The sequence below is a fragment of the Acomys minous genome (assembly GCF_964271855.1).
Source record: "Acomys minous genome assembly, chromosome: 10".
NCBI classification, from domain to species: Eukaryota; Metazoa; Chordata; class Mammalia; order Rodentia; family Muridae; genus Acomys; species Acomys minous.
The window spans coordinates 3658767-3685035 of NC_140491.1; positions in this window are offsets into that span (position 1 = coordinate 3658767).

Genomic DNA, 26269 nt, shown 5'->3' on the forward strand with positions numbered 1-26269 from the left:
CCCCCTCAGCAGTTATGTAGCAACTATGTTACTTCTATCACCTTATAAAGGGGCCTTATATGTTTTGGCAAATTCACAAGTTCCTTGAGTTTTATGAACCATTCTCCTCATCCCAGGAAAGAAGATCAATTTAACTATCACTCAATTAACCATGGAGTGACACTGAAGAGTAGGGATTCGTGCGTTGTACTCAATGTGATGCAAGACTGAAATAGTCTCCAAATCAGAAGGACTTAAGTCACTTTAGAAAGAGTAGTTGTTCATAATAGGAGACAAGGAACAAATATATTTCCAAACACTAAACATGACAGTATCAAGGATGAACATAACTATAGAAAAACTCAGATACCTTAACTAAATATTGGCCATGGAATATAGGCTAGATTCTCTAGAAAGGTCCTACATGGTCTCTACTATAGGTTTGCTTCCTTCTATAATAAACCACATTACTTTGGAGTCTGCCATGTTGCCTTCTTCATGGCACAGTCTCTTTTGAGATTAGAATGTGTCGAAAGAGAGATCACCACGCTTTCAACCTTCCATACAACAACTTACCTGACCATCTGTTCTGCATTTGTGGGAGTTGATATATCTTTTAATTTTGGCAATTTTATGATACATTGCATATATTTACTTATATATAGGCCTTTAAAATCATAAAGTTTACAAGGGATGGGATAATTGAGATGTAATATGAATAAATTAATAAAATATATTTAAAAATAATAAAGTGAGCTTTGTTTTTAGTTATATTTTCATTAGAAAGTAAATTTGTATGCCAGACATCTTGACCCATAAAAATTTCTTGAGGTGACTAATCACTCCTCCACTAGAAAAGATAAATAATTTGGAATGGTTGACACCCTCCCACATCCACTGCCTTCAATACACCACACATTTAGAGAGACAGATTTTAAATGACTGTTGCAAATCACTAAAATTGTTCAGTAAATGTAAACATTACTTTTTTCCTCAGTTGAAAACATTTCAAAATTTTCAGAGTTACCTATATATAACAGATGGTTTAATTTGGTTTAAAAGTTTAGTGTGTTGGGATAATTGGGAGCAAATAGCTGGTGATGTGACTGAGTTGTAAAAGCATACAATACATAAATAAAACATGTGTGCAACTGTTCAAAACAACAGTTACTTTTTCTACCTAGAATAACATAGACCATAAAAATGTTCTGAAGGTACCATTTGTCTGCTAATAGGCTTCACGTTGACTCTTTGGAACTTCAGATCATTTTTTTTTCTGAAACCTAAATGAGGATTCTGAACTAACTGAATTATTCTACAGCTTTCTAGTAAACAAATGATTTAAGGGCACCTATAGCTAAAGAACTTATAGACAGATATAGAAAGCTAATTTGTTGGGGTCCATATTCTTGCCTCAATATAAGAAATGATTATAAATAATGGTTATATTTTTATTCCTTTTAGGTATTGTTATGTAGCTCATAGGGAAAGATGCTTGTCTACTAAGATGGTGTGTTTTTGACAAAGGTTAAATAAATTAATATTGACTAAATCATACAGGACATATAAAGTGTGAAAGGATAACAAAATGAATAGCTCTAAATTTACCGTCATTTATTATTCTCTTGTGTTCTGTGGTCAATTTTGCTTGATACTTAAAATAGCAAATTGAAGTACTGAGTCTTACAGATGATAAGTTAAGTTTCAGACTAGACATGCATCTAATGTTACCCAGGACCGGTGACAGCTGCAACTTAAAATCCATGGGTTTTCTTTTCAGATTCAATGCTCCATTCTCTAGACTTCATTTACTTTGCAAAATAGTGAACTACAAATTTATGGTGGGAGAATAGGTGTATAATTTATTATATAATAAAAGTCAACTTGTCTTTCTTCAGAGTTTAAGTAAAAAAATCTGTTGTGTTAAACCTCTCCATTTTGTAATAAAGCACTAATGGAGAGAGCATAGGAAATCTCTGAAAATGTTCAATAAGAAAAAATAGTTGGATAAAAGTAATGATCCAGCACACCTCAGAAGACAGCTGAGGGTAGCTTCTGTAGGTGCTACACTAAATGTGTCTTGGCAGTAATTTTATTTACATGTGGGAAATAACTTTTCGCAGGGTTCACTCAGGACTAAACATATGACAAATTTGACCTTCTGAATCTTTCTGCTGCTATATGTTAGCAAAGTCCTCAGGGATCCAGGATGCAGTAAATTACACATAACAAGAGATAAAGGCAAGGAATTAAACTCTGCCTGAGTGGCAATTTCTGAAACCCAGCTGTTACTAGCTGAGCCACTGCACAGTTATTTGAGAACTGTTGTCTCTCAGTTTTCTACATTAGAGATAAAAAACAGTGATGTTCTACCTAGAACAATTGTATGAATAATCAGATATGAGTGTTAAGAACAACACCTGGCAGACAATCAGTCACAGCAGTTATGAAACAGAGAAAGCTGACGTTTAGAATGTGAAGACAGGCTGCTGTGGTATAAGACTGAAGGGAAGAGCTGTGCACGGCAGAGTAGACATTACAAATAATGGGAGGGATGTGGTGTCCTTTTCGGGTATTTGGAACCTTTTAAACAGAAACAAAAATATATTATTGATGCTGAAGAGCTATTCAGAATTTAAAAGTTGATCAGTTGGTGGGATAAATTATTAATATTTTTTGCTACTAATATACTTTTATTTTTTAATTAATTTATTCATATTACATCTTAGTTGTTAGCCCATCCCTTGTATCCTCCCATTACTCCCTCCCTCCCACTTCCCCCCCTACTCCCCTCCCCTATGACTGTTCCTGAGGGGGACCTCCTCCCCCTGTATATGCTCATAGGGTATCAAGTCTCTTCTTGGTGACCTGTTATCCTTCCTTTGAGTGCCACCAGGCCTCCCCATCCAAGGGACCTGGTCCAATACGGGGCACCAGAGTTTGTGTGAAAGTCAGATCTCCTTCTCCACTTAACGGTGGAGAATGTCCTGTCCATCGGTGAGACTGGGTAGGGGTTCGAAGTTTACTGCCTATAATGGTAGTAATGTACATACTGCAAAGACATGGGCATGCACATTCATATATTTTCTCATGCACCCACACACATACCTACCTACATATACACTTAAATGCACATGTGTGCACATACATATACTAATACATAGATAATCACACATAATACACTCACATAATTACTTATCTATACAGAGAACAAACTGAGTTTACTAAGAAAAAGTCATAAATAATCACTTGGGAATTCTCAGGACATTCTTAAATATTTGTCCCACCCAATAATTCCTTAAATTTCAATTATACCATACTTAATGTAGTTACATGCTAAATCAAATCGTTGTACCCATCAAATTTCCAGAACAAAACAAGTTTAATTATACCTAGAATGATGTTATGACGTTTTTATAACATAATTTTAATGTGAAATCTCAAATTAATCAATATATATATTACAAATTCATCTCCAAGCTGGGTGGTGGTGGAGCACACCTTTAATCCAAAGCACATGGGAGGCAGAAGCAGGTGGGTCTCTGTGCGTCCCAGTGAGCCTGGTCTACAGAGCGAGTCCAGAACAGTCAAGGCTACACAGAGAAAGACTATCTCAAAAACACCAGAACAACAACAACAAATTCATCTCCAAAGTTTGGGGTCTCATACTGGTCCAGACACAGATGACGTCTGAGGGAGAAGCTTGAAGGCCTGCACATTTTTAAAGTTCTTGGTAACTAATATGGAGGAATTAGATCAAAGTTGGTGGAACTGACCCCTTTATAATGATCATGGCTTCAATTAATCACCACTGGTATTCAGATGATTATTTTTATAATTAGAAATGGCCGCTGCTGGATGATAATAAGAAAATAAAAGCTTTATTTGGATAAAACAGAACTTTATTCAGCCATAATGACCCGCAGGATAGAGCTTTTTCTGTACTGTGTATTCTCAGCACATACACGGAAATGTAAAATCACGTTCCGATACTCGCTGGCCGACCCCTGACTGACACTTCTTTTCATTCCCCTCAGCAACCTTCCCCCCCTTCTGGGACTTTGACCTCCGGGTCTTGGAAACATGCAGTATATATTGAGATCTTTGATCTCATTAACATGTTTTGCAATTCATTTTTCTGTTCCCATCTAGTTAAAATAGATTAGTACTCATAGATATTAAGTTACAGAACCCAGGTCAGTGCACTAATATATTGCAAGTCATAGCAGGAGTTTAATTCTGATTTCATTTAGTTATTTAAAGATTAGAACAAAACGACCTTGAGATGTTAGTCTATTTCTTGCATCTTAGGCAAAATTAATATTTGAGTAAAAATTACCAGTATTTTCCACTGTTAATAATTAGCTCAGAGAAGCTTCATGGGTTTTTTTTCCCCACAAAGACATTCATTAATTAGGCTAAGTATTTTGGGAAAATGGTAATAATTCAAACATTTGTGAAAGCCTGGTCTACAAAGTGAGACCTTACCTCAGAAAACAATAAAAAATTCCATTAATTTTCTTAATTTCAGATTTTGATTTCTAATTTTTTTATATTGCTAGGAAAACTAAATTCTAATATGCCAATAACCTCATATTTCAAAAATGATTAGTGTAGGGTAAGTGTGACACTTATTTAGATGTGCATAATATACTTTTATCACATTTACCTCTTACCTCTGAGTGCACGGTTAGTTTATTTTACATGACATAATCATTTAGACGTTACCAATTTCCCCGCAGAACACAAATTGCATTGTTTATGGCTCAGTAAATTTCCATCGTATAAAGAGACCATATTTTAAACCCCTAACTTAAAAGTATGAGATTCTTAAAATAATATTAACAGTTTCTTCTTCACTCTATTCTGCCCTCAGCATCCTCAGTTCTATTGCAAAGGAGCAGCCTCTTTTGAAAATACCTTCATAAATTTGAGAACATGTCAGTTCTAAATAATTGTTTGGTTCATTAAATCACTAAACAAGTAAAAAGGAATATTGCCAGTAAATAGCATTGCCTGGCAGATGAATATTCATTTAATCCCTGGTTATATCAGATTTTCCAATTATAAAAAATTTAAATGTATCTTAAAACTTCAAGAAGCTAAAATTGCTGTGAGGGTGATGATAAAATTTTATATTTATGATACGTATGCTTATTTTCCTGCCTTAGGCTTTAAATTTTTCCTGTGAATTTCTAGCCATTGAAATTTGTATGAAACTTGACTTGGAAAACAAATATTAGAGAAATAAACATGTAGCAACTGACCTCAGCCTAGATTTGAGGTCAGATAGTAGAAATCCTACATTTATAGATTTCTAGAGTATTTAAGTGCATAAAAAGAGAGAGACAGAGACAGAGAGAGACAGAAATACACACGTACACAGGGAGAGAGAGAGAGAGAGGGAGGGAGGGAGGGAGGGAGGGAGGGAGAGAGAGAGAGAGAGAGAGAGAGAGAGAGAGAGAGAGAGAGAGAAGAGAGAGAGAGATTTGGTATTTTCTCTGTACTTTAATCTTTTCATTTTATTCTTATAGTCACCTGCACATTCAGACTTGCTAGCAGAACAGCCCAACTCTACCAGTCTAGTCTCACTGAAAGTTATAGCTGTTGCTATGAGTCTGTAATCGCTGCTCTCCCACTGGTATAGCATGGTCCACATGTTTGCTAATTACCATTTATATTACACTTTTTCGTTGGTATGTATAACTAGTAAAATTACATCATAGTATACACAAAGCAGGGTTCACCTCACTCTCTTCCTGCAGTGTGAGTAATTAGCAAAGAAGTAACACCAGCCTTAGTCTCCCATGGGATCTCTTTTCTCCATCTTCAGCCACTAACTTGCCAGTGAGAAGAAGAGCCAGGATAGCAAAGAATAAAGCAACAGTGAGCAGATGTTCTAGTGAATGTTTACTGGATATTGGCCCAAATAAGGTTTACTTATATTTTCTATTATTGCCATATTTTCTAAAAAATATTTTTATTGTATATTTGTAAAATATTTGAACTGTATATACTATATAAACTTAATTCAAAACAAATATATTTAAGATTTGAAAATCTCTTTAAATTATTTAAGTAAGCACGGTAGTACAAAATATATTTTTCTTCCTAAGATTTTCCAGTTTACAATAAGAAAATAAGCATAAAATTCAAGTTTTTATTATTTATCAGAAAACACAAATTATACATTTAATGACATACACATAAGGTATTAATCAGTAAAACCTTAAATAATTTAGTGGAAGGAGGTTCTTGTTAGTGTGGGTACATACACGTGTGCACGTGGGTGAACTACTGAGTGGAGGCATGATGTAAATATCAGTGCTTTTCCTGAACTGCTCTTTGCCTTTGTTTTTCACTTGTACAGAACCTGGGATACCTGTGTTGTCTGGACCGGAAGGCGAACTCACTTCCGGGACCGGCTTGTCTGCTGTTACAAGCGCTCATAGCCACCCCTGACCTTTCTGTGTGAGTCTGAAGACCAAATACAGGTTCCTGTGCTTTCTCCGAAGGTATTTCATTGACTTATCCATCTCCCCAACACATGTATAAGCAACCTTTAAAACAGTTAATCAAATATTTATTTTATATACAATTTAATTGATGCTTCGTGTTGTACCTATAGCTTTAAAATAATTTATGGGGACATTTCTAACCTTAATATATATTGATTGTCTCTTGAATTTCATTTATTTGGGGCTTTTCTGTGTAGCCTTGGCTGTCCTGGACTCGCTCTGTAGACGAGGCAGGCCTCAAACTCATAGAGATCTGCCACCATTTCCCCCGAGTGCTGGGATTAAAGGTCTGTGCCACCATGCCCTGCTGAATTTTATTTTCTTAACACAAACTTTTATGAAAGAAATAATAGTTTGAAATATCTGGTTTGAAATACTTCATTCTATACAAAAAGTGTAGTAATTTGGTTTCCTTAACATATATAATGGTTAGACCACTTTAGGCATAAAATATCTTAGTCAAATACTCTCACCAACACCTTTCAGTGTTTAATCAATTAACCATCAAATACACTTTAAATTACTCACAAATTCTCAATTTTACACTCAACGGGCACACAAACCATAAAACAATTTTAAATGTAGTTTTTTCAGTGGCAATTGTGAAATATAATTCAAATTATTAAAGGACAACGTGTGACGTTTGTAGTAAAAACTGCAAGCATGACTACTCAATGAATATTGGATGTACTGTATTATCTCGCCTTGCTGAATCCCAGCAATAAAATGCATGACTTTCCAGATCATTAAAAAATGTGACTATTTATCTTATCATACACAAAATTATTAACCTGGCATGTTTAATCTTTATGTTGTTTTCCATTATCAAGTTGATCCATCTGTTTAAGTAGCATTTATATTATGTATTGCTAGGGGGCTACATGAGCGCCTTCCAATAATGGATTGAAAGTCTCTTGCTGTGGGTGAAGAGAGAAGGGTGTCTGGTTGGAGTGACCATCTAAAGACAGCGAGGTGACAGGTAACACGGGAGCAAGGGCAGGAAGCTGCGTCCTCAGAATTTAACTCTGGAGCCTAGCATAGTGCCAGCTCTTGAGAGCTACCATCTGATAAGCGGAAGCCAGTGAAAAAGCCAATTGCATTACTTATGCTGTTTCTTTTTCTAAAATTGTTATTTCTAATAACTAACTCTTGGGCAACATTAAAATTAGAAAATATTTCAAGTTTATTACTGGTGAAAGTCTGACACGGGTAAAACATCCTTAATAAATGTTGAGGATTTAGGCAATGCAGCTCGAACCATTAAGTCATGACATAATTAATATCCAAGATACAGGGCACTGAAATATCAGGACAAAAAAAGTTTAAGCAAAAAATAAAAACAAAACCTTCCAAAGCCATTTCAACATTTTAATGTTCTAATTTTTTCACTAAAATGCACATAAAGCTTGCATGAGACAGTGCATTCTTAAACTAGATTTTATGGTATGATTTGCATCTGAAATGTAAATAAGTTTAATAAGGGGAGAGGTTTTTACTTATTTAAGACTTTTGTGTGCTTATAGATGATTTCAGTGGATTCTATTTTAACATCAGGTCATAGAGAAAAGTGCTGGAAACCTTTTGTTAGGGTCACAGTGTTGTGACCAGCTTTCCTTTCCCTGTGCAGTTTCCCAAGGCCAGGCACATCCATGCAAGCTAATTGGGCACCTATGCCAAGATAGTTTTTGAGAATCTGAAAGTCTATTTCCATAAATGTGTTCAAATGCGTGTTGCCTGTGGGGTTATTTATATTATATTATATTTATATTTATATTATTATTTATATTATTAGATGACTCCTTTAAGATGGAAAAGTCACCTTACGTATTGGCAAAAGGAAAGCTCTACACATGTTATAGAAAAATAAGTACCTGGCAAATGACAGTGAGTGCTTCATCAGTGGCTGGACCCGAGTGAAAATCTCTTAGAGTGTCTCAGCATAAGAGGAGAAGGCTAGGAGCCAGGCTGCCAGAGAGGAAGCAGCAGAGAGCTTTTCACAAAGATCAACTCATAAATAAAGAATTGTCGGCCCTTTCTGAAACAGCAACTACTGCTTTAGTTATTAGAGATACATGGAACACAAGATCAATATTTCCAAATTAAATTAAAAATTAATTTTAAAATATCTAGAAAACATTAATCATTATGCTTCATAAGACATTGGAAAAATTACTCAAGTGTTTTATAGTTTAAGGATCATACATTTTAATTTGTTGTTTGCATTTAAACGTCAGTAGAAGATATTTGTTTTCAGTGGTATTGCTGGAACAGTTCAGTATAGTTTATTAGCCTCAAAAACTTTTTAAAGTACAGAAACTTGTGAGGATCCCTTAATTTTATTACACTCATTTTTAGTGGATAATGGCTACAATGGTTCCTCTAGCACAGTGGATCCTTAATAAGTCTTATTTCCATTGTCTATATTTATTTCCTAGACATTTAAAAGAGAGGTTATTATTATTTGGATTGTGCCCCTCACCAAATGTCCAAGAGTTAAGACTCAGTTCCCAGTTGGTGTAGGAGGCAGGATAGTAGCTATTAGGCAAGGCTTAATTGACAGAGGCATACCACTGTGGGTGTGCTCCAAAGAAGGCTCTCTGCTCCCTCCGTGGCTGCTCTGGAGTGAGTAAACCTTTTCAGTCACATGCCTCCAACATGGGTTACTGTTCCACCTTAGATGAAGGCAGCAGAGTAATCAGAAAGAAATTGTCAGTCAAATTAAATCTTTCCTGACATGATGTTTTTCAGACAATTCATCACAGATAGGGAGATTTTTATATAAATAAGATGTGGAGATTTTTGAGAAAAAATTTATTGTCTTTAGTATTATTTTATTGAGAAATATTAGTTTTAAAATTTTTTATCATTTACATATACATTTATATTATTATACATTTATACAATAAACTGCATATAGCAAAAAGAACCATGATACAATCAGGAATTATATAAATGTTATATTCTTAGTGTTTTGGCTATTTGTATTTGGCAGCCTTGAATAAAGCATCTTTCCTATCTTGGTGTGTCTAAAATTCTGAACGTAAATCAATGTCTTCATATCTCAGCTCTATCAATTTAAAACACCTATCTAGACCTAAAAACATCTTAACTCCTAAACAACTAAGCTTCATTGTAAAACTAACCTTAATCATAGAACTAAACTATCTGGTCTTCAACCACATCAGAGACTTGAGAAGGAATAAAATTAATTACCAGAGTATACAAGGAGTGCAGGCTAGAAACTTCCCCAAATGAGAAGACGACAGAGAAAGTTGGATACCTGAGCAGTCACCCAAAACTCTCTATAATGTTGGAGCATCTTCTTCAGCCATCAACTCATAACCATACATTAAATTCCTCAAGAACCTAGGTGGTTCTTTTTTAAAAATTTTTTTTATTAACTATTTTTATATTTTACATATACATTTATATCATTACACATATATACAATAAACTACTTGCAGCAAGAAAAACCATGACACAATCAGGAATTATATAAATGTTACATTCTTAGTGCTTTGGCTATTTGTATTTGACAGCCTTCAAGAAAACATCTTTCCCATCTTGGTGCTTCTAAAATTCTGAATGTAAAAAACACCTGAAAGACAAAGTTCAGGAAACTCCTGGGTTTTGTATTAAGAAGATGCCAAGCAAACTGAACTGCTAGCTGAAGGACTTTTGGTAGTTGGTAGGTAGTTGGGTGTTGGTCTCTGTTAAGGTTTCGTTCCTGTGCTGTGATAGGACACTGCTTAAAACATCTTAGTGGAGGTGAAAGTATTTGGCTTACACTTCCAGGTCTCAGGCTATGAGGGCAGAAACTCAGGCAGGGGACAGAAACAGAGACCGTGGAGGACCACTGTTGCCTGACTGTGGAGGACCACTGTTGCCTGACTGTGGAGGACCACTGTTGCCTGACTGTGGAGGACCACTGTTGCCTGACTGTGGAGGACCACTGTTGCCTGACTGTGGAGGACCACTGTTGCCTGACCGTGGAGGACCACTGTTGCCTGACTGTGGAGGACCACTGTTGCCTGACTGTGTAGGACCACTGTTGCCTGACTGTGGAGGACCACTGTTGCCTGACTGTGGAGCAGGCTGTGCTTAGCCACTTCACTTCTTTTTCTCCTCTTCTCTCCCATCTCCCTCCCTCTCTATTTCTATCTCTGTTTCTTTCTTTCTACTATGTGGTTTACCTGAAGTATTACTTTTCATTGAAATTTTTTGTTTGTTTTTATCATTAACTATTTTTATTTTTACATATATGTCTATATTATTGCATATACATATATATGTATATATATACATATATACATACATACAATAAACTACCTACAGCTAAAATAACCATGACACAATCAGGAATTACATAAATGTTACTTCTTAGTGCTTTGGCTATTTATATTTGACAGCCTTGAAGAAAACATTTTTCCTATCTTGGTTCCTCTAAAATTCTGAATGTAAATCAATATATATCATATCTCATCATATTTTATCAACTTAAAATATCTACCTAGACCTAAAAACATCTTAACCCCTAAACAACTAAGCTTAATTGTAAAACTAAACTATCTGGCCTTCAACTCCATCAGAGACTTGAGAAGGAATAAAAGTAATTACCTGAGTATACAGGTGGTGCAGATTAGCAAATTCCCAAATAAGAAAATGACAGAGACAGTTTGCTACCTGAATAGTCACCCAAAACTCTCTATAATGTTGGAGCATCATCTTCAGCCTTCTGGCCCAATGTATCTGACAGACATATTTGTAAGGCAAGAACTATTGGGAAAATGGTTAAACAAGCTAGGAATAGCATTTGTGGTCCAGTTTCTAAATGTTGAGGAATTCCAGGCTTAATTAGAGCCCTGTGAGGGACAGTCTGGAATGCTGGACCAATTGGGACAGGAAGCTTTCTTTGAAGCTGTCCTGGCAGCTGTCTTGTTCTGATGAGGAACAGCAATTGAAGCACTTGGTGCTGGAACCTGAAGGATGCCGGATGCCAGTGTCCAGCATGCTGAGAGGAATGCATCCTGTCAGGTCTGATCCAGTGTCAGTGTCTGCTTCTTTTGTTCTGAAAGCATATAATTTCTCACAAGCGTTATAGAGTCCTAAGGATCCAAAAATATGAAGTGTAAGTTTGGGCTGATTAGATCGTCCATGAGGGAAAGTACAACTTGTGAAATTTTACTGCTTTCTATTGATATCTAGTCATTCCTGTGATCCCCAAAGGTCCACTTAAACAAGAATGTGGCCTTTTTGAGATTCAAAAAGAATGCAACTTTAGGAAACTTGACATCCAATGTTGATTTTCCCTGTACATTTATACTTATTCAGAGGCTCATGAATTATTTCTTATCATTCATATTGATGCTCAGTGACTATGCATTAATGAACAATCCACATTTCAATTTCAGACAGCAATATTTTGTGAGATTTGTTACTATGGTAAATAACTAAAATATGTATTTCCTTGTGTAATAATTTCTTATTGGAGCACTTTATTAGATAAATGAATTTCCTCATGATTTTGATTCGTAAGAGATGGGCTACAGGGAAAAGCGTGGTTTCGTTTAATAGACAAGGAGCAATGCTCTATGCACTCATTTATAAGTGAATGTCAGGCATAAGGCAAACAGCAACCATCCTACAGTCCACAGGTTTGCAGTGTCAGGCACGAGTTTCCTCCAGTAAAGTGGGTCTCAAGTCTAATTTTTTAAGTTGTAGTGGAGGTCGAGAGATGGAAAGACCCTAGGCAGGAGGCAACACTGGGGGACTTCCAAAGGGTTGAAGATAGAAGAACATGTGATAAAAAATAAAATGAAGCAAATATTAGGGCGAAATGTTTTAGCAAAATTGTGTTACGATGATGGAGAAAGGAAAGAGATGGGAGAGTTAAGAACTAAGAACATGCTAATAAAATTTCTATACCAAACCTTCTACTTGACTAGACAATAAAAGGGTAGACCATATACATTATATATATTATATTACAGGTTTTATATATTAAATACATATATATACTTGCATGCAAATAATTATTGAACAATATTATAATTTAAAAGAACAAAGAGGGGTGTGTGAGAGGATTTGGAGGAAGAAAAGAGAAGCTAGAAATTACTTAATTATATTATAATTCAACAAATAAAATAAATAATTAAAATTATGTAATTATTAGTAAAAAAATGTTTTTTGAATGGAAAAACTCTGTACTACCAGCTATGAGACATGGATGTATAGCTCTTTGGCTAGACAATCCCAAAGGCTTTCTCATCCTCTGCTCAAACAATACAGGCTTTTGCCGAAATGATCTTAGTTGCCTACTTGAACTATATTTAAGATCCTATTGCTGAAGACATCATATATGCTTCAGTTACACGGCACAGAGGAGTTAAACTAGAAGAAACGTGGAAGCCTGTTCCATGATGGCTTCCACACCCACAAAATTCCCTCTCCCAGTATTAGGCAGGCTGCTGGGGGTGAAATTCCAAAAACAGTTTTACCAAGCTGAGTCCTTTGTGTGCTATATATTTATCTCTCAGTATCATCCACTTGCACATAAAAGCAAGATTGTTATGGTTATAACTATAATTTCCCCTCATTTATATCTACAATGATACTTATGTAATGTTGTTGTTGACAGCTCATTTTATAATGGTTGCCTTAGTAGATATGAGCTAACATCTCACTTTGAGTAAAACTTATAACATTGCTTTCATATATCTGTCATCCAACTATGTTTCTGCTTTGAAGACATAACATTCATATCTACTCCCAGTTTCAATTGATTATTTAGGGTTTTTTTTTTTAGATTATGTGAGCTTGTGGTATACTTTAGTTATCTTAGACTCTCAGATTCTGCCATCACACTAAGTGGTATATAGTATCTTAATTTGACAAAAAGAATAAAAGAATGACTGATACAGTAACCATAACTTTAATTTTAGATACAATAACTTTACAAAGTGATAGTAACTCTTACTTCCCACATTTAAAGTTTTTAAGTTAACCACAGTATCTGCAGGCACAACATATTAAACTATAGGAGGGTAATTCCAGTTATTCTAACGAACTAATGTAATTTACACATTTGTGGTAGCAGCAACAAGATTCAATTAGAAATTAGCCTGAGTAGTGCAAAACTGTATGAAGGGAATTCTTGACCAGAATACTAAAGAATAGGTAGGAATTTAGGGCTTCTCTAATTTCAGAGTGTTCTAGACTCTTTGTGAGTCTGAGAATTTTAATCCAATGCCATCAGTTTACTCAACTGATTTTCAAAGATTAATTTAAAGGAAGACATGTCACTTACTTAGAGTTATAAATTGATCTTGAAAAAAAATCACTACAATACAAAGTTTATTTCCTGCTGGTCAATGTCTTCATTCTGTGACTAAATTCTATTTAAATTCAATCTGTGACTACTGAAATCTCAGAAGACATTTTGGGAAATATGAGACAATGTTCTATTCATATTTCTGATAACATTATCTTTATAAAATGATTTCTAGTGATATTTATCAATTTTTCCCAAGGAGAACATTGAATTTCACTATATTTAAAGTCAAATGGGAGATTCTTGATTAAATTTTCATACTTCAATGCCCTCACTTTGCTTGTAGCCAGCCATAGGCTTTGAGGAAAGCTAAGGGACTCCATGGCACCAACTAGTCATACTCATAGCTCATGTTCACATTTATTATTCATGTGACCGACACAATTCATGAGTTTTAAAGAAAGTTTGCATTGACAGAGAAATCTACATGCATGTCTACTGACACAACAAAAGGCTGTTGTTTTAACTAAATCTAATATGGTCGACTACAACTTAAATTCTCAGAAACATACCAATGCTTTACTTGCAAAACCATCTTCTTGAGCCAATAAAAATCAATTCTCTTCAGTCCTGAATTTTAATGAAAGCTCTAGCGCTCATAGAAAACATAATGATCTTGGAGAATCCTTCAAGCTGTGCTGCTGGAGACTCAGCTCTGAGACGTCTCGTTTTGTTTCCAAATTGATTCACATTGCAAAGGGAAAAAAAACTCATGCATAGGTTGTTTCAGACAATTATCAGTAGTTTATTGTAAAACTTAAAGAAGATAGAAAAACAGTAGAGAGCGTTTGAGCCAGTTCATTAGGCATGACATGGGTTATGGCTGTTCATATCAACGACCTGTCCCAGCATCTGTAATACACAGGCCAGTGTCTCGCTGGCCCAATGATGTCCCCTTTTATATTATAGTAATTCTTTCATGTCAGAGAACCAGCTTGGCCCCACCTGTTCTTTCTATTGCTTCGGTTTCTCTTTGACGCATGCTGTTTTTGCACACCTCCCTGTGGGCTAATAGAACAGATCAGTGCGTCTACACCAAAGACACTAGGGTAGGACCACAGAGCCCAACGTCTCCGCAGATATGACACACACTAGATGGGTGACGTGCACTGGCAGAGAATTAATTCTATAATAAACTAAATAATGCAATAAAAAGGAAGCATGTGAGGAGTTCCAGTAAGAACTTGAAAGACAGAAGTACTGTGAAATAGTTACACATGAATAGCACACTTAACCATAGGGGAGAGATATATTACCAGAAATCTCAGTAGTTACACAAAGTAAAAGTGAAAAAGTCAACTAGCATTCCTTTTCTGCCAAATAGGCAGACAGATTAAAAATAAAACTGAAAATAACAGAGGCTGATAGGATGTAGAAAAACAGGACTTCTCTTGACATGGTCATATAAAAACAAAACAAAGTGAAAACATTATACAATGGAGTTGTTTAGTAAAATCAAATACTGTGATACAAATGCCATGAACCTCCAGTTTCTTTTCTGTGTCTGAATACCTATTAAGGAGAAGCATTGTCTCACTATGAAGTAGACTGTATGAAGTTATCCAATAATACAACAATTTAGCATTTGAGGTTTATTCATTTAAGTACCTATTAATATGCAAGAGCCTAGGTAAATAGGTGAATCTCTTACAGTGAGTCCTGAGTTCAGGAAAACCTACATAAATGCCACTTGTGAAATAAGACTGAGTAAATAATTTCTCTTATTTATTATTTTTAAAGAAATGTTGCTTTATGTCATATAAGATAATTTCTTTTCAGTAATACAAACATCCTTGAGAATTTTAACATTAACTGTCTGCATATATAGGAAAGAAAATTTTCCAAGTGTGTAATCTATGTCACTCCTATGTAACTGAATTTTTGGTTAAACATAATAATTATTTAATAGGTAGCTAATCCATTGTGATGGTTAAACTGCTATACCGATAGCCAAACTTACAAACAGAAGAATTCATTCATTTCATGACTATTATATAAAGCCACACGCAAATACTGCAGTCATTTATCTGAAATATAAAATATGTTAAGTGGCTTTCTCAAATGCATTTGTGTTACCCACTGGACCAGAAATTCCTAGCCAGGTATTCTGTGAACCATGGGTGTGCAATCATCAAGCGGCTGTGTATAGCAGTGAAATTTATGTACACACGGCGGCCAATTTCACACTTGCACAGCTCTGTTGTAAAGAAGCATTTATCTCCATTTGTTCAACATTTCATCCTTCCGTATTACGATTTGACGTGTAGAGAAGATGTGGCACAGAGGACTCCGTGGTAACTCCATTATGTCATAAGATCAGAAAGATGTATAAAATAATATCTTCTCAAATATTGATCTTTTCGCCCTTTACTTTCTAATGCTTGTAATACTACCTCTGTTCACTTTCCTTGAAATTTGTTTTCTTGACTTGGCTTCCTTGACCCATCTCTCTCACATTATTTTTTCCAAATAGGATAGTGAGGAAAAAGTTATGAAGGAAAGCTGTCAACTATGAAGGTAATATTCCTGTTTACACAGAGGTCCCAAGGAACACAACTAGACAGATTATGGCAAGAATTTTACACATGCTGTGATGATGCTGAAACTTAGTCAATGAAAAGATATTTGGACTCTGTAAAACCCTGTAACAAGCAGGTGTGTGTGCCTTGAATTGAAGAATCACAGATCAAATCTAAGAGTCGGCCAAGGAAGCGGGGCACAGTGGTGCACGCCTTTAATCCCAACACCCAGGGAGGCAGAGGCAGGCAGATCTCAGTGAATTTGAGACCAGCCTGGTCTACAAAGCGAGTCCAGGACAGACAAGGATACACAGAGAAACACTCTCTCAAACAAACAAACAAACAAAAGGAGTCAGCCATGTATAAAATCCAAGTAATGAGACTTGAAGACTGAGAAGACTAGTTGAAAATGCTAGATAAGTGTACTTCAGAGGAGATGATGGATTAAGGAAAACAGATTATGTTGGAGTTCCTTTGTTTCAGACACATTAGGGCAGGATGTTTCTGAAAAACAACTCCAATTTATTATAACCACAGGATCTCTGACGTCTAGAATACAGAGCAGGGGTACCGATTTTACTGTGCGTGTATATAAACCTCTGCATCAAACTAGACATGGGCAGTTCCAATGACACCAAAAAAGAACTAAGAAAGGTAAGATGTAAAAATATTGTAAAAAGTAGCCATATGGTGAGACCCTTGAAGTACTGGTTGAAATTTACATCCTGTACCAAAGCAGGCATATGCTATTTCTAAAGTGCTGACTGTTTGAAATTTATAATTCAAGGTCAAAAATCTAGTTACAGGGACAACTAATCATCTAGAGTTTAAAACTGACAGTAGATAAGTTGCTACAAGAAAACGACTCTTAGAATTGTTTACATTTTAAGAAAATAAATCTTAAATGCCCTAGGAAAACAAGCTCACCTGTAAGAAGAATCAGAAAATAGTGAAGGTGTTAATCGACAGTCTTCATGATAAGGCCATGTATTTTCCTTCTTTATGCCTTAGTTTCTTTCATTATATAGTAAATATTGTCAAATTATGGGAGTAAGTATCAAGTTGGATTTATTGTACATCTCATTGTATAAATAAGAATGCATGATTGTGGTTTAAATTTGCAGTCTTCTCAAGGATATTGAGCACTCTGGATAGTATTTCCCACCTATTCGCATTTCTTTGTTGGAGAATTTCCATTTTTAAAGTGGACTTTTTTTTTAATGTTTAGAACTTTTGGTTCTTTGTGTGCTCTAGACACTGATCTGTCAAATGAAGAGCCAGCTGAGAACTTTTCCTGATCAATGTGCTAACTATGAACTCACTCCATATTTTCTTTCACAATGAAAAAGCTTTCGGTTTCATCAAGATGAATGTGGCATTTTAAAGAGGGGTAATAAGTTATATATTTGAAACGTAAGAGTAGAGGGAAGACTACTGGAGGCAGAACATGGCTACACGCTGAAGAGTTGCACAAGAGCAAGGCAGCCGGAATCCTACAATGTATAATCACAAGGTCTCACTATTTCTTAGCAGATACTTGCAATGCTGAGTTGCTGGGTAGGTAGGGGAAATCATTCCATCTTGAGGATGCAGCTGTTGGTAGGCTTCCCATGCTCCCTGGACTGGTCCAGTCTGATGAACATATGGGCAATACTGACGGGAGTTCTGAGGCTGTCGGGAATACAAGATATGAAGTTGGTGGCTGATATGCTCCAGAGATATGAGAGGGGTTTGAGGTGAAGATGTGGTTAGGTATGATTATATTTCATTGCACAGAAGCATAGTTTTCAAAACCCAATAAAAATAAAAATACTTGGTGATTGAAACATTCTCACACAGTCTGCTCATTTTTATTAAGGATGCAGAGGAAATTATTATGAGATTTCCATGACAATGCAAACTGGGATTTAGCTTGCGTTCTGCTCCCAGTGATTTTTGATGCTACTGTTGTCGATCGTCCATACACAGATGAAATTACTCCAGGAATACAGATACTTCCATGGCCTTGTTCTTGCATCAGTCTGCATGTAACATGTTCACACACTTTTTCTTAGTTCCTTCACTTATAAGGGATACGGTATTCAGTCGGTTCTTAAAAGGAACTACATTCTATTTATAGTTATTGTTAGCTTCTAAGACATAAATATCCCCCACAATTGGCATATTTCAGAACACTGATTTGCTTTCACTAAGATATGGGGTTTGAAAAACAGTGGAGCTGACACATATAATCAGGCCCCAGCACAGTTCAATTTACTAACATAATTCTGCTGAGGGCTCAGTATATGCTAAGTATTATGCACTTTACATATAATGCGTTCACTAATTATGTGATCTGTATACAACCTGTGTACTTTTAGCCATAATTAGCCTACTAATGAATTTAAATTCTCAAGAAAATTATCTCCAAAAAAGTGTAAGGGTGGCAGAATAAGCAAAGAGCGAGGGACACTGGAGCAGAATAACAATGGATATGATCTCCATCACTAAATTTTATGTACTGGAGATTTGCACTGGCTCACAGTGTTTCTAATGATGATGGTTATAGCTTTCACGGCACAAGATGGTTGGGTGGAATGAAAAAGCTTATGTAATTGACGAGAGTGTCACAGTGCCAAATACCACTCAACAACCCATAACTATTATATAACAGTATGCTTTACTGTTCGTTCTTTTATTTTTTGTGGCCCTCTTGTCTTAGCCTTCAAAAAATACTGGGATTGTAAGTTCTACACACGTGACATTTTTACAGATCCTACTTTTGCTATTTTTTTAATTGGAAGGTAGGGTCTTCTTTTATTTTGTTTTATTTTATTAATTTATTCTTATTACATTTAAATGGTTATCCCATCCCTTGTATCCTCCCATTCCTCCCTCCTTCCCATTTTCCCCTTACTCCCCTCCCCTATGACTGTTCCTGAGGGGAACTTCCTCCCCCTGTATATGCTCATAGGGTATCAAGTCTCTTCTTGGTAGCCTGCTGTCCTTCCTCTGAGTGCCACCAGGTCTCCCCATCCAGGGGACATGGTCAAATATGAGGCACGCGAATACGTGTGAAAGTCATACCCCACTTTACACTCAACTCTAGATGAGAGAAGCATGGGAGAATAGCAAAGTAGAAGGACTCAGAGGGTCCTAGAAACTTACAAGTAGAACATTATGATGGGCAGATTTGGGCCCAGGGGTCCCGCTCAAACTATGGCACCAGTCAAGGACAATACAGGCGGTAAACCTTAAACCCCTACCCAGATCTAGCCAGTAGGTTCTTCTTCTATACAATACATCCCAACCAACTGCTTCCCCTTCCACTACTCCTCCCAGTCCCCCTACCCCATCAACCTTCCCTCCCTCCAAGATCCATGGCCATCCTTTCCCCTTCAGAAAGGAGCAGAGGCACAGGAGATATTGGCTGGTCACTCCCACAAATGCTGTTGCCGCCATTGCTCCTGCACATCTTGCAGGCAGGACAGATTGTAGAGCAAAGGTTTTGTGGTTGTCTTGGTGTCCAAGTTGTTTGTTTTTGTGGGGGTTTTGTTTGTTTGTGTGTTTTGTATTTTTCTACAGAGTGCCTTCCCACATTAAAAAGACTTGACAAAAGAGTGAAGGCTCCATGTGGGCATGAACCTAACCTCTCTACTATACATCCAACAGCTGTGTGGATCTTGTCCTTGACAATGTAGTACCCTGCTGTCCGTTTTCTGAGAGGGGCCCTCTGTCCCAGCACTGGCCAGGGTTGTCTGGGGATCTCCACAGGACACCTGCCTGGGTCAGAAACACAGCCAACTACAGCCCAGGCTTAGCACCAGAAACCTTCAGTCCTTATGCTCTGCCCCTAGCATTCCTCACTAGGATCACCCTCATGGATCCCAGGAAGTTATACTGCATTAGGTTTCCACACCATCCCCCCAAATATACCCCAATACCAGGGGTATGTCCCAGCATTAGCTCCTTCCGTTTCCTCCTCCCTAGTCTGATCTCTCCTGCTTTTGTTCCCACACCTCCCCAGTCCATCTGCATAATCTATTCTACTTCCCCTTCCGAGGGCGATCACACATCCCCCCCCCCCAGTCCATCTGCATAATCTATTCTACTTCCCCTTCCGAGGGCGATCACACATCCCCCTCCCCCCGAGTCCGTCTGTATAATCTATTCTACTTCCCCTTCCGAGGGCGATCACACATCCCCCTTCCCCCCAGTCCATCTGCATAATCTATTCTACTTCCCCTTCCGAGGGCGATCACACATCCCCCCCCAGTCCATCTGCATAATCTATTCTACTTCCTCTTCCGAGGGCGATCACACATCCCCCTCCCCCCGAGTCCATCTGTATAATCTATTCTACTTCCCCTTCCGAGGGCGATCACACATCCCCCCCCAGTCCATCTGCATAATCTATTCTACTTCCTCTTCCGAGGGCGATCACACATCCCCCCCCAGTCCATCTGCATAATCTATTCTACTTCCTCTTCCGAGGGCGATCACACATCCCCCTCCCCCCGAGTCCATCTGTATAATCTATTCTACTTCCCCTTCCGAGGGCGATCACACATCCCCCTTCCCCCCAGTCCATCTGCATAATCTATTCTACTTCCCCTTCCGAGGGCGATCACACATCCCGCCTTGGGCAGTCCTAGTTCCCTAACCTCTCTGGGTCCATGCACTGTAGCTCATGCTTATTTCACAGCTAATCTGGGATACTTCACTCCACTTATATTGATATTGCTTTTAGGCTTGTTGTCAATTGCTTTATTTTGTTTAAATATGTCCTATGTATCCCTAATCTCCCCAGGGTTTTTAATCATGAGGGATGGTGGGTTTTGTAAAATGATCTTTTGGTATCTAATGAGATGATTATCTGTTTGTTTGTTTGTTTTTTCTTTAAGTTTGTTTGTATGATGGGTTACATTTACTGCTTTTTATATGTTGAACCATCCTCCATCCCTGGATGAAGTCTAGTTGATCATGGTAGATTTTCTTTTTTATTTTTTTCCCTTGGTTCATTTTGCAAGTATTTTATCTATATATTTGCATCTAAGAGAATCTGGTCAGTAATTCTCTTTTGTTTTGAGCTTTTTATGTGGTTTCGTTGTCAAGGTAACTGTGGCTTCATAAAAGATACTGGGCAATATTTCTTGTTGGAGTATGGTGCGGTGCTTTGTATTTGTTAGTTGCCCGTCCCCAAGACTCTTAGTGCAGGTTGCCACTTACCCCACGCATTGCTGTTTAATCTTGTCTCCCTGTTTGACCAATAAAAAGCCAATACCTGGCAGGGAAGAAAGAAGAGGAGGAGTGAAAGTTGGTGGGCTTGCTGGACAGAGAGCATCTCTGGAAGAAGGAGCAGACAGGTAACTAAGAAGGAAGAAGGATGAAAATCCCCATCGGATAGAAAAGAGCCATGTGGACCCAGGGGAAGACTCTGAAGGTCCACATAAAAGTGATGGCCCAGATGAACCCTAGCAAGTAGTTTGGGATTATGGGCAGAGTAGCACAGACAGGATTTGTTAAACATGGCATTGGGTAGAGGATGAGAGATTCTGGAAGGTAGTTTAAGTAGTTAATACCGACACAGTCCCAGGTAAACTAAGGATTATTTTAAATACCGCAGGTGTATTTTTTTTATTATGATGGCAGGTTAAATATTACTGCTGTACTAATTGTAACCCTAATGAAATATATTTATTAGGACATATTAAATTAGCAGCAACAATTTCTTTTGTTTCTATTTTGTGGAATAATTGGAAGAGTATTAGTGTCAAAACTTCTTTGAAATGCTACTAAATTTTTTTTCTAAAACTATGTGGCCCTGGATATGTATGTACATATGTATGTATGTTTGCATGTATGTATATATGTATGTATTATGTATTTATGTATTTTTTGTTGAGATACCTTTAATGACTTTTTCACTAGGGATTATAGGACTATGTAAATTGTTTATCAGATCTTGGTTTAACTTTGGTAAGTTGTATCTAAACAGAAAAAAATACATTTCTTTAGGTTTTCCAACTTGTTGAATTACAGTTTTTAAAAGATGTCCTAAAGGTTCTTTGGATTTTCTTGGTGTCTATTGTTATATCTCCTTTTCACTTCTGATTTTGTTCATTTGAATGCTTTCTCTCTCTCCCTCCCTCTCTCTCTGTCTGTCTCTCTCTCTCTCTCTCTCTCTCTCTCTCTCTCTCTCTCTCTCTCTCTCTCTCTCTCTCTCTCTGTGTGTGTGTGTCTTTTAGTTAGTTTGGGATAAGGGTTTGTCTCTCTTGTTGATTTTCTCAAAGAATCAATTCTTTGTTTCATTGGCTATTTGTATTGTTCTCTTTGTTTCTGTTTTGTTGATGTTTAGCCAGGAGTTTGATTATTTCCTGCCATATACTCCTCATGAGTATAATTGCTTCTTTTTGTTCAAGAAATTTCATGTGTGCTGTTTATTGGAGATCTCTCCAATTTTTTTTAAAGATTTATTTATTTATTATTATGTATACAGTGCTCTGCTTGCATGTACTCCTGCAAGCCAGAAGAGGGTGCCATATCACATTAAAGATGGTTATGAGCCACCATGTGGTTGCTGGCAATTGAACTCAGGACCTTTGGAAGAGCAGGCAGCGCTCTTAACCACTGAGCCATCTCTCCAGCCCCTTTCTCCAATTTTTTATGAAGGCACTTAGTTCTATAAACTTTCTTCTTATCATCACTTTCATTGTGTCCCATATGTTTATGTATGTTATATAATCCTTTCCTTAGAATTCTAGAAAGCCTTTCATTTCTTTCTTTCTTTTTTTCTTCTGTCTTGACACCTTTTTCATTCAGTACAGAGTTTTTCAGTTTGCACAAGTTTTTAAGTTTTCTACTTTTTTCAGTTTTTGTTGGTATCCAGCTTTATGATCTGACTGATGATCTGATTGAATGTAGGGAATTATTTTAATTTTCTCCTATCTTTTTTGACTTGCTTTGCCTGAGTATGTGCTTAATTTTGGAGAAAGTTCCACGAGATACTGTATATACTTTTGTGTTTGTGTGAAATGTTCTGTAGATATCTGTTAGACCTGTTTGGTTTCTAACATAGGTTAGTTGCAGTATTTCTCTATTTAGTTTTTTTCTGAATGACCTCTTAATTCATGAGATGGGTGTTTTTCTCCTTGGTTTCAATAATCTCTTTGGATTTTCAAAGTGTGTTGGCTGTGTGTTGCCAGTTTTACTGTTTTTTTTTTTTCAGGTGATGTGTTCAAGGTAGGTACTTGCTGGTATTGGAGAAAGGGAGTCTAGGGTTTGTGGTTTGTGGGACCCATGCAGCTGTGCGTTAGCAGCGTGGAAGGGAGGCTGCAGCTGATGTTCTGTTGGAGTGCTAGGGACAACCTTGAAAATTGGGTCTGGGGGAAAAGAAAGAGCAGAGAAAGTCTATGATCAGCCTACCTGGTCTTCTGGTATGCATGGCCGGTGCCTGAGCATGAGGTATCCACTTGAATTGGTGTTTTAGATACAGTAACTAAGGCAGGGAGGCTAGGGGATGTTTTGCTCTCATAAGCAGGGATGAGGGAGTCTAGGAATTATATACAGTGAATAACAAACATTTGAGCTCATTGATTAAACAAATGTGGGTGAGATTATTATGGGCAGAGTCCTTTGAAAAGATAGGCATAGAAATATTTTAGAAAAAATATTTAAATAGGGCAGGAGATATAAGTCATAAAGTACTGTTCTAAAATGTAGTGAGCTTTGTGTTTGGTCCCTAATACCACATGGAATTGTGTGTGTAGGCTGGGCAGAACAAGAACAGTCCCAGAACAGAAAAGGATCAAAAGGTCAGTGTGTCCCTAGGTTACACTATGAGCTTTGCTGTTGTCTAACTAGTCTACATGAGACTAACTCAAGAAGGAAATGTCTCAATCCTTGTCATGGAAAAAATTAAGCAGAACATGGAATTTGCAACTACATAGAGAGATCAGATATATTATAAATGTTTCTTGAAATGATAGCCCAAGGCTATGGAGGCCCACACAGATAGAACATTTTTTTTCCAGTGGTCTGTTTTCTGATGTTCTTTTGATGCTGCCCTTCTTTGCTTTGGACTTTGGTGGATCACTGCCAAGTCCAGAATGGAGAAGCAAGAGGAAGCCATGAAAGGAAAACCACATAGATTGAGATGGTCCCAGTGAAACTTGTTTGTGTGGATACATGCATGGCTCCATATTATCAGAGGCAAAGTGGCTTTGTTCTGATAGCATTATATTCTGAGTTAAAAATGCAAGCATTCTACAAATAAGAAAGAAAAGAGATGAGTGGATTTATGGTTAGAAGTAGGTGCCTTTCCCAAAAAGGGTAATTACTAGAGAGATCTTCCTCTTGTTGTGGAAAAACTGAGCTTTTAAAGAATCCACAAAAGGTGAAAAGTATATAACTGCCTGGGAGAGGCTGCAGCGACAGGAAATAGCTGATTTCTTTTGAAATGACCTTCAAAACAGTGGAAACCCTTGATTGTATTATTTCAGATTCTGTAATTATTTTTCCTTGATTGCTCTTCTAAGTTTAAATGGAATTTAATTTCTATGTCCTGAGTTGATAGGGTGGATGAATCCATTCAGGAGAAATAGAAGCAGTCACCCCTCTGAAAGAAATTACCCTAATCAAGCACATAGTCTTAGCGTTGAATGGGTTAGCTGTCAGCAGACGCTCCTTTTGTTAAAAGATCGATTATCCTTGAGTATCCAAATCCCGATTTTGTAAGTCATTACTGAAGATTACCATATTCAAGAAGATAAGATAAAAATGAAAGGATATTAATAGTTTTTATTTTTCAGTCTCAGTGATGCAGCTAAAAGCCAGATTAAAAGAAGATAAAGTCAGCTTTATTAAGTGCTGCTACCAGACAGGCTCGTCATCAGTCTCAAAGAACAGAAGACAAGTGTTGGGTCCAGGGCAGGGACATTTTATAGACTGTAGGCAGATGGTGATGTTGTGTCTGCTAGGAGCTGAGTGTATGTCTATGTGATCAAAACCTGAGCCTCTTGGTGGGCACTCTTGGATGGGTTGTTTGTATTGTCTGAGATCTTCCCCCAGTTTCTGGAATAACACAATCTGTGTCTCCACCAGGCTAGGCTTATTGATGTAGTAGCAGCATTTTCCCCCAGGAACACGCAGGCGCCACCCATATCAGCCATGAAGAGGTCAGAGCACCTCCAGTTTTGTATGGCCATTGGATCTGACAAGAATTGTTTTAAGTTTACAAGAATAAATAAGTTTTAGACATGTTAGCATTACCATTGTTTGTAATCTGTACTGAGACCCATATTATAGAAAAAGCAGTAGACTCAAATTTTAGACTTATCTATTGTTTATGATCTGTACTGAAACCCGCACTGTAGAAACGGCAGTAGACTTATGCCTTTGTGTCATAGCAGAGGCTTATATACATAGGACGTATGAAAATGTGTACACACATTTCTTAATGAGAAACCCTTTTAAGGCTATACTTAGAAACCAGCCAGAGAAAATTTAAACTCTTGATCTTGTGACTATGATAAATGTTAGCGTAGACTGTACCAGAGCTAGATTAAATAATTGATCAGAACTCAACTAATTAACAATAAAACTTTGAACTTTTAAAGTCTCAATATGATAGTAACATAGCAACGAGAAGAAATCTGAGGTATGTTTCATTCCTTTTATGTATCTTGAATCACTTTTTTCTCATCATTTAAGATCTCATATTTCCTAACCTTTACAATATGAATGTATCAACTGTAAAACATCTTCTGCCAGGCTCAATGGTGCACATTCATAATCCCAACACTTGGGGAGGCAGATGCAGGTGGATCTTTGTGAGTTCGAGGACAGCCTGGTCCTCAAAGTGAGTCCAGGACAGCCAAGGCTGCACAGAGAAATCATGTCTAGAAAAACCAATAATAACAACAACAACAAAAAATTTAAAAACA